This window comes from Lolium rigidum, chromosome 3 (assembly GCF_022539505.1).
Source record: "Lolium rigidum isolate FL_2022 chromosome 3, APGP_CSIRO_Lrig_0.1, whole genome shotgun sequence".
NCBI lineage: Eukaryota > Viridiplantae > Streptophyta > Magnoliopsida > Poales > Poaceae > Lolium > Lolium rigidum.
Genome location: NC_061510.1, coordinates 70,955,669 through 70,965,172, shown reverse-complemented (window position 1 = coordinate 70,965,172; position 9,504 = coordinate 70,955,669).

Genomic DNA, 9,504 nt, shown 5'->3' with positions numbered 1-9,504 from the left:
TTTGTTTTTATTCTGAAGGTTTTGTGATTTCACGTCAGTTTTTTTTTTAAATCCTAAAATACATACCGCTGGCGCATAGGGCTGTTTGCCGGCGGTAACTTAATACCCCCGGCGGTTTGGAAAGCGCCGGCGGTAAATAATACCCCCGGCGAGTTGGCTGAGGTGCCGGCGGTAATCTGGGTTACCCCTGGCGGTTTGCAATGTGCCGGCGGTAAGGGATTACCACCGGCGAGGTGATCGCCGGCGAATACGAAAATGCCGGCGGTAAGCCTTTTCAATGTGCCGGCGGTAAGCCTTTTCCTAGTAGTGTTAGGCTAGCAAGGTTATTTGAAACAAACACAAGGATGAACCGGTGCAGCAAAACTCACATAAAAGACATATTGTAAACATTATAAGACTCTACACTGTCTTCCTTGTTGTTCAAAACTCAATACTAGAAATTATCTAGACTTTAGAGAGACCAAATATGCAAACCAAATTTAGCAAGCTCTAGGTGTTTCTTCATTAATGGGTGCAAAGTATATGATGCAAGAGCTTAAACATGAGCACAACAATTGCCAAGTATCAAATTATTCAAGACATTTTAGAATTACTACATGTAGCATTTCCCGATTCCAACCATATAACAATTTAACGAAGAAGATTCAACCTTCGCCATGAATACTATGAGTAAAGCCTAAGGACATATTTGTCCATATGCAACAGCGGAATGTGTCTCTCTCCCACACAATGAATGCTAGGATCCATTTTATTCAAACATCAACAAAAACAAAAACAAACCGACGCTCCAAGCAAAGTACATAAGATGTGATGGAATAAAAATATAGTTTCCGGAGAGGAACCTGATAATGTTGTCGATGAAGAAGGGGATTCCTTGGGCATCCCCAAGCTTAGACGCTTGAGTCTTCTTAGAATATGCAGGGGTGAACCACTGGGGCATCCCCAAGCTTAGAGCTTTCATTCTCCTTGATCATATTGTATCATCCTCCTCTCTTGATCCTTGAAAACTTCCTCCACACCAAACTCGAAACAACTCATTAGAGGGTTAGTGCATAATAAAAATTAACATGTTCAGAGGTGACACAATCATTCTTAACACTTCTGGACATTGCATAAAGCTACTGTACATTAATGGATCAAAGAAATTCATCCAACATAGCAAAAGAGGCAATGCGAAATAAAAGGCAGAATCTGTCAAAACAGAACAGTCCGTAAAGATGGATTTTATTGAGGCACCAGACTTGCTCAAATGAAAATTCCCAAATTGAATGAAAGTTGCGTACATATCTGAGGATCACGCACGTAAATTGGCATATTTTTCTGAGCTACCTACAGAGGGGCAGGTCGAAATTCGTGACAGCAAAGAAATCTGTTACTGCGCAGTAATCCAAATCTAGTATGAACCTTACTATCAAAGACTTTACTTGGCACAAAAATGCATAAAACTAAGATAAGAAGAGGTTGCTACAGTAGTAAACAACTTCCAAGACTCAAATATAAAACAAAAATACTGTAGTAAAAACATGGGTTGTCTCCCATAAGCGCTTTTCTTTAACGCCTTTGAGCTAGGCGCAGAAAGTGTATATCAAGTGTTATCAAGAGACGAAGCATCAACATCATAAGTTGTTCTAATAATAGAATCAAAAGGTAACTTCATTCTCTTTCTAGGGAAGTGTTCCATACCTTTCTTGAGAGGAAATTAATATTTAATATTACCTTCCTTCATATCAATAGTAGCACCAACAGTTCGAAGAAAAGGTCTTCCCAATATAATGGGACAAGATGCATTGCATTCAATATCCAAGACAACAAAATCAACGGGGACAAGGTTATTGTTAACGGTAATGCGAACATTATCAACTCTCCCCAAAGGTTTCTTTATAGCATTATCAACAAGATTAACATCCAAATAACAATTCTTCAATGGTGGCAAGTCAAGCATATTATAAATTTTCTTAGGCATAACGGAAATACTTGCACCAAGATCACATAAAGCATTACAATCAAAGTTATTGACCTTCATATTAATGATGGGCTCCCAACCATCCTCTAGCTTTCTAGAAATAGAAGTTTCAAGTTTTAGTTTCTCCTCTCTAGCTTTTATGAGAGCATTTGTAATATGTTTTGTGAAAGCCAAATTTATAGCACTAGCGTTGGGACTTTTAGCAAGTTTTTGTAAGAACTTTATAACTTCAGAGATGTGGAAATCATCAAAATCCAAACCATTATAATCTACAGCAATGGGATCATCATCCCCAAGGTTGGAAAAATTTTCAGCAGTTTTAGCAGTTTCCGGCAGTTTTGCAGGCTTTGTACTAGGAGTAGAAACATTGCCAACACCAATTATTTTATCATTGATAGTAGGAGGTGCAGCAACATGTGAATCATTAACATTACTAGTGGTGGTAATAGTCCAAACTTTAGCTACATTATTCTCTTTAGCTAGTTTTTCATTTTCTTCTCTTTCCCACCTAGCATGCAATTCAGCCATCAATCTTATATTCTCATTAATTCTAACTTGGATGGCATTTGCTGTAGTAAAAATTTTATTTTCAATATCCCTATTAGGCATAACTTTCGATTTCAAAAGATCAACATCAGAGGCAAGACAGATTTCCAAACTTTAGCTACATTATTGAGCTTTTCCTCAACAGATTTGTTAAAAGCAGTTTGTGTACTAATAAATTCTTTAAGCATAGCTTCAAGTCCAGGGGGTGTGTTCCTATTATTGTTGTAAGAATTCCCATAAGAATTAGCATAACCGTTACCATTATTATAAGGATATGGCCTATAGTTACTACTAGAATTGTTCCGATAAGCATTGTTGTTGAAATTATTATTTTTAATGAAGTTTACATCAACATGTTCTTCTTGGGCAACCAATGAAGCTAACCGGACATTATTAGGATCAACATTAGTCCTATCATTCACAAGCATAGACATAATAACATCAATCTTATCACTCAAGGAAGAGGATTCTTCGACAGAATTTACCTTCTTACCTTGTGGAGCTCTTTCCGTGTGCCATTCGGAAGTAATTAATCATCATATTATCAAGGAGCTTTGTTGCTTCACCAAGAGTGATGGACATAAGGTACCTCCAGCAGCTGAATCCAATAGGTTCCGCGAAGAAAAGTTCAGATCTGCATAAAAGGTTTGGATGATCATCCAAGTAGTCGATCCATGGGTTGGGCAATTTTTAACCAAAGATTTCATTCTTTCCCAAGCTTGTGCAACATGCTCATTATCCAATTGTTTAAAATTCATTATGCTACTCCTCAAAGATATAATTTTAGCAGGGGGATAATATCTACCAATAAAAGCATCCTTGCATTTAGTCCATGAATCAATACTATTCTTAGGCAGAGATAGCAACCAATCTTTAGCTCTTCCTCTTAATGAGAAAGGAAACAATTTTAATTTTATAATGTCACCATCTACATCTTTATACTTTTTCATTTCACATAATTCAACAAAGTTATTGAGATGGGCAGCAGCATCATCAGAACTAACACCAGAAAATTGCTCTCGCATAACGAGATTCAGTAGAGCAGGTTTAATTTCAAAGAATTCTGTTGTAGTAGCAGGTGGAGCAATAGGTGTGCATAATAAATCATTATTATTTGTGGTTGTGAAGTCACACAACTTAGTATTTTCAGGAGTACCCATTTTAGCGGTAGTAAATAAAGCAAACTAGATAAAATAAATGCAAGTAACTAATTTTTGTGTGTTTTTGATATAGAGAACAAGACAGTAAATAAAGTAAAGCTAGCAACTAATTTTTTTGTGTTTTGATATAATGCAGCAAACAATGTAGTAAATAAAATAAAGCAAGACAAAAACAAAGTAAAGAGATTGGATTGTGGAGACTACCCTTGCAGCGTGTCTTGATCTCCCCGGCAACGGCGCCAGAAAAAAGAGCTTGATGGCGTGTAACTCACACGTTCGTTGGGAACCCCAAGAGGAAGGTATGTTGCGCACAGCAGCAAGTTTTCCCTCAAAAAGAAACCAAGGTTTATCGAACCAGGAGGAGCCAAGAAGCACGTTGAAGGTTGATGGCGGCGGGATGTAGTGCGGCGCAACACCAGAGATTCCGGCGCCAACGTGGAACCTGCACAACACAACCAAAGTACTTTGCCCCAACGAAACAACGAGGTTTTCAATCTCACCGGCTTGCTGTAACAAAGGATTAGATGTATAGTGTGGATGATGATTGTTTGCAGAAAACAGTAAAGAACAATAGCAGCAGATTTGTATTTCAGATGTAAAGAATGGACCGGGGTCCACAGTTCACTAGAGGTGTCTCTCCCATAAGATAGCATGTTGGGTGAACAAATTACAGTCGGGCAATTGACAAATAGAGAGGGCATAACAATGCACATACATGATATGATGAATATTGTGAGATTTAATTGGGCATTACGACAAAGTACATAGACCGCTATCCAGCATGCATCTATGCCTAAAAAGTCCACCTTCAGGTTATCATCCGAAGCCCTTCCAGTATTAAGTTGTAAAACAATAGACAATTGCATTAAGTATGGTGCGTAATATAATCAATAACTACATCCTCGGACATAGCATCAATGTTTTATCCCTAGTGGCAACAGTACATCCATAATCTTAGAGGTTTTTGTCACTCCCCCAGATTCACAGAGACATGAACCCACTATCGAGCATAAATACTCCCTCTTGGAGTTAAGAGCAAAAACTTGGCCAGAGCCTCTACTAATAACGGAGAGCATGCAAGATCATAAACAACACATAGGTAATAGATTGATAATCAACATAACATAGTATTCTCTATCCATCGGATCCCGACAAACACAACATATAGAATTACGGATAGATGATCTTGATCATGTTAGGCAGCTCACAAGATCCGACAATGAAGCACATGAGGAGAAGACAACCATCTAGCTACCGCTATGGACCCATAGTCCAGGGGTGAACTACTCACTCATCACTCCGGAGGCGACCATGGCGGTGAAGAGTCCTCCGGGAGATGAATCCCCTCTCCGGCAGGGTGCGGAGGTGATCTCCGAATCCCCCGAGATGGGATTGGCGGCGGCGGCGTCTCAGTAAGGTTTTCTGTATCGTGGCTCTCGGTACTGGGGGCTTCGCGACGAAGGCTTTAAGTAGGCGGAAGGGCAACGCGGGGGGACACACGAGGGCCCCACACACCAGGGCCGCGCGGCCAAGGGCCAGGCCGCGCCGCCCTGTTGTGTCGGCGCCTCGTGGCCCCAATTCCTTTCCCCCTCGGTCTTCTGGAAGCTTCGTGCAAAAATAGGACCCTGGGCGTTGATTTCGTCCAATTCCGAGAATATTTCCTTTGTAGGATTTCTGAAACCAAAAACAGCAGGAAACAGCAACTGGCTCTTCGGCATCTCGTTAATAGGTTAGTGCCGGAAAATGCATAAATACGACATATAATGTGTATAAAACATGTAGATATCATCAATAATGTGGCATGGAACATAAGAAATTATCGATATGTCGGAGACGTATCACCCGCCGCCGCCCCACACTCCCCCGTAGCCACGACCATAGCCACAATGGAGGCTGCAGCTCCGGCGGAAGCAAAGCGGGCCGCCACCGGCGACAGCTGGGAGGCAAAGCCAAAGGCGGCAAAGAAGGTATTCTCCCTGGAGGAGAAAATCATCGAGGCCGCGAAGCGTCGCAGCCGGCGCAAGAACCAGAAGATCAAGACTGCCGCGACCGCCAACCAGCAGGCCTGGCAGATGCAGATCAAAGCCGACGTCGCGCAAGTAGCCCTCCATCCGACCTTAGCGGAGGGCTACATGCTCGTCAAGAGAGAGGGGATCGCTAGCGTCGCTCCTCCGGCCTCGTCGGTGAGCTCGGTAAGTTCCCAGCTGCGTCCTGGAACTCCCACTCCCTTGCAGGGCCACCCGGCGTCGCGGTTCGCCTCTGGCCTGCCGCCGGTGAAGTTGACCGGGGCGGCGGAGCAGTTCAACGGGGCGGCGGAGCAGTTCAACGGGGCGGCGGTTCCCGACCTCAACCGGACGCCTAGAAGCGGTGACTCCTACCCGGGCGCGACACAGAAGACGCGCCAGGTGCCGGAGGAGAGCATGCCACAGCCCCGCATCCTGTTCGACGAAATGGCGCCGCCTGCCCCGACGATGGACGACTGATACGTCTCCGACGTATCGATAATTTCTTATGTTCCATGCCACATTATTGATGATATCTACATGTTTTATGCACACTTTATGTCATATTCGTGCATTTTCTGGAACTAACCTATTAACAAGATGCCGAAGAGCCGATTCTTGTTTTCTGCTGTTTTTGGTTTAGAAATCCTAGTAACGAAATATTCTCGGAATTGGACGAAATCAACGCCCATGGTCCTATTTTGCCACGAAGCTTCCGGAAGACCGAAGAGGAGTCGAAGTGGGGCCACGAGGCGCCGCCACCATAGGGCGGCGCGGCCTAGGCCCTGGCCGCGCCGACCTATGGTGTGGGGCCCTCGTGTGGCCCCCCACGTTGCCCTTTCGCCTACTTAAAGTCTCCGTCGCGAAACCCCAGTACCGAGAGCCACGATACGGAAAACCTTCCAGAGACGCCGCCGCCAATCCCATCTCGGGGGATTCTGGAGATCTCCTCCGGCACCCTGCGCGAGAGGGATTCATCTCCCGGAGGACTCTTCACCGCCATGGTCGCCTCCGGAGTGATGAGTGAGTAGTTCACCCCTGGACTATGGGTCCATAGCAGTAGCTAGATGGTTGTCTTCTCCTCATTGTGCTTCATTGTTGGATCTTGTGAGCTTCCTAACATGATCAAGATCATCTATCTGTAATGCTATATGTTGTGTTTGTCGGGATCCGATGGATAGAGAATACCATGTTATGTTAATTATCAAGTTATTACCTATGTGTTGTTTATGATCTTGCATGCTCTCCGTTATTAGTAGAGGCTCGGCCAAGTTTTTGCTCTTAACTCCAAGAGGGAGTATTTATGCTCGATAGTGGGTTCATGCCTCCATTGATACCTGGGACGGTGACGAAAAGTTCTAAGTTTGTGTTGTGTCTGTTGCCACTAGGGATAAAACATTGATGCTATGTCTAAGGATGTAGTTGTTGATTACATTACGCACCATACTTAATGCAATTGTCTGTTGTTTAGCAACTTAATACTGGAGGGGTTCGGATGATAACCTGAAGGTGGACTTTTTAGGCATAGATGCAGTTGGATGGCGGTCTATGTACTTTGTCGTAATGCCCAATTAAATCTCACTGTACTTATCATGACATGTATGTGCATTGTTATGCCCTCTCTATTTGTCAATTGCCCGACTGTAATTTGTTCACCCAACATGCTTTTATCTTATGGGAGAGACACCTCTAGTGAACTGTGGACCCCGGTCCATTCTTTTATACTTGAAATACAAATCTGTTGCAATACTTGTTTTTACTGTTTTCTTGCAAACAATCATCTTCCACACAATACGGTTAATCCTTTGTTACAGCAAGCCGGTGAGATTGACAACCTCACTGTTTCGTTGGGGCAAAGTACTTTGGTTGTGTTGTGCAGGTTCCACGTTGGCGCCGGAATCTCTGGTGTTGCGCCGCACTACATCCCGCCGCCATCAACCTTCAACGTGCTTCTTGACTCCTATTGGTTCGATTAAACCTTGGTTTCTTACTGAGGGAAACTTGCCGCTGTGCGCATCACACCTTCCTCTTGGGGTTCCCAACGGACGTGTCAATTACACGCATCAACGACCCGGTACATGAGCTCTGTCAATGTGTGCGAGTGTCGTGTATCATGCGTCTGATGTCCGGTCATTCGTAGGACTATTGGAAGGACCGCCATGACTCAGACATCCAGGCCATTATCTACGGCGGCGGCTTCGTTCGCGGTCATCGGGCCGGGACAGGCCCGCATGATGACTGGGCAGCAATGCATGATGCGGAGGACATCGAAACCGCACGGCTGTTCGCCACCCAGCAGACGCAGCCAACACCCGTGTCCGTCGACGACTTCGACGACGCGCCAACACAGCCTGACATTGCTACGAAGAAGAAGGGGGAGAGCCGCAGGACACAAGGCTTCGTCGACGACGAGGATAAGTGTTTGTGCGAAGCGTTGCTGGCAACGAGCCATGATTGTATTAATGGCGCGCAGCAAAAGGGCAAGGTATATTGGGCCAAGGTCTTGCAGCAGTACAACGAGACCAGGATGCACCCGCCCTACCATATCACAAGCCCTCGGACGGAAGAGTCCCTCCTAAAAAGATGGAACTACATCAAATAAGAGACAAGCAAGTTCTGCTCGGCGGTCGAACATGCTATTAACAACCCCGTAAGCGGCGCTGGCGTCATGATAGTGGTAAACACGATACAATCATCATCATTCTACACTATTTGCATCATTGTATGTACATCATTGGCGGCTACGATTGCAGGTATCCCGCGCCTTGGAGAAGTTCAGGGCGACGCATAAGAAGGGCTTCCATATGGTCCATTGTTGTGACGTGCTCAAGGACGCCAACAAGTGGATGACAAGCTTTGCGTCGTACAATGAAGCTGTGAGGAATGGGACAGCGATCAACCTCGACGGCGAAGACGACGATCAAGGCCGTCCAGCCCTTCCACCTCGTCCCCGAAGCCATAAGGCTACCAAGACCGATCTAGTCCGGGAGGCACAGGCCATTGCGTTCACCCAGAGCATGGAGAAGATAATGGCCGACAATCTTGCCGCCTTGGCTGCTAGGGACGAGAAGAGGCGTCTGGAAAAAGAGGCAGCAGCTGCCATCTACCACAACCTCATGAAAGAGGTAATTGAGATCCAAAAGGCAGACGCCGAGGCCAAATTGCTTGACACCGAGGCTAGGAGGATGGACGCCAAGGCCAAGATCCTTGCAGAGGACACTAGGATCATGCTAGCCAACTTGAGCAGCGTCGACGACGACACTAGGGCCTGGTTCATGAAGAGGCGCGCCGAAATCCACGCGCGAGGCGCCTGATCGCCGGCACCATGCGCCCAGCACCTTGGCCTCCTTTTGGACATTTTTATTAATGTTCAGGCCTTGTTGTGCCCCTTTGGACTCCACTTTGCGATGTACCATCTGCAAAGTGTGATGAACTTGTTTCAGCCCTCAATTTGCGGCTGTAAAATTTCGTGCAAAGTTGACGCTAGTTCCTCTTTTTTGAATTCTGACCTGCGCCGAAAATGCGTCGCCCCGGTGAAGCTAGCCCCGGACGCAAACGGACGCGCGACCATTTCCGCGTTCGCTAGACAGCGCAAACGGAGGCCCGCGGACATTTTGGGTGTCCGAAATGCAATGCATCACGCCGCTGAAGATGCCCTTACACCTCAATAGATCTACATGCATGCAATTTTTTGTTCTCTCTTTCGTTAGGCTATTTAGCTAACAGTGAAGACTAACCCTTGACGGTTTAGGCTTATATGCGAGCAATAAAAATCGGTCTGAGTGGTGGATGCAACCATCCCTGCAACTGGGTCAAGGAAATAAACATGAGC